At 32.7% G+C, this 1,018-nt stretch overlaps 1 protein-coding gene across 1 annotated transcript in view; it reads left to right on the top strand.

Annotated features, from left to right (window-relative positions):
* Window positions 1–1,018, top strand: part of LOC125502336 (DNA topoisomerase 1-like) — a 7,305-nt gene that overhangs the window by 2,097 nt on the left and 4,190 nt on the right. The gene's annotated exons all lie outside the window — the stretch shown is intronic.

The following is a 1,018-nucleotide window of genomic DNA, read 5'->3' as shown; positions in this document are numbered from 1 at the left end:
GAAAGCGTACGCGTTTACGTGGCGCATATTTGCAGTTAATGTCTAACATTGTTAAGTGGCAAGAAAACAGACATATTTTTTGCGCAAAAACTATGAATGCTACATGATTTTACAAAGAGCACAAAATTGTAAATGGATGATTAGTGCATCAGCCAAAAAATGAGTTGTTTCCATCCACCAAATAAAAAGTTTTGGTAGTTTTTGTACCACGATACTCAAGAATTCACCAAGTCCAAAACGGCTGAACTCTATTGTTTTATCAAAATATGAGTCTTACATAAGAACAAATTCACAGCGAGTTTTACCAAAATACATCGTACCATTCTCTCGATATTTCAAAAGATAATTTTTTTTGAAGAACTTTGACCATCAATAGCAGAGGAGCCAGACATGTTTTGTTAAGAAAAGTTAGGTCAGATCGTCTTCTTTTGATGCAAAGAATATTGCAGTATCCTTTTGATCATCTGCGTACGGGACACCCTGTATAACTCGTTTTGCTTTTAGTTCAGTTAGGGTTTAGGGCTCCGTTAAAAATTTAGGTCCTTAAAAAGGTTCCGTCACCAAAAAAGTTTGGGAACCGCTGTTTATTAATCTGACTCGTAGTGCACAATTTCCCAATTATTTTCTGACGTGTGAGATGTAAATCAATTTTAAAACAAATATTCTTCACGTTTTAACCGATAATTTTTTCACAAAAAATTAAAACGTATCGATAAAGGCTAACGTTTCCTTATCCAAACCGAAAATTTTCGTTTCCGTTTCTAATAATTCCTCATGCTTCCGCATACTTACTCCTTGGTACCTCTCCGAGCGGTTTTTTCAACGATTTTTGTTCATATTTTTTGCTCAAATCTGGTCCCGTTCAGCAGTTTGTAAAAACAGCTTTTTAGAATGTCGACGGCAAAATTAATAATAAATTTAAATTTTTTATCTTAATCTTAAAAAATACATTATTACATATATAATATTGAAAATTAGAGTGAAAATGGAATTATTGTGTTCTCATTAACATAAAATA

The sequence above is a fragment of the Dendroctonus ponderosae genome, unplaced genomic scaffold, assembly GCF_020466585.1.
Source record: "Dendroctonus ponderosae isolate FM_Combo_2020 unplaced genomic scaffold, Dpon_F_20191213v2 Dpon_F_20191213_3, whole genome shotgun sequence".
NCBI classification, from domain to species: Eukaryota; Metazoa; Arthropoda; class Insecta; order Coleoptera; family Curculionidae; genus Dendroctonus; species Dendroctonus ponderosae.
Note: the sequence above shows the minus strand (reverse complement) of the source record. Positions and strands in the feature narration are given on the sequence as shown.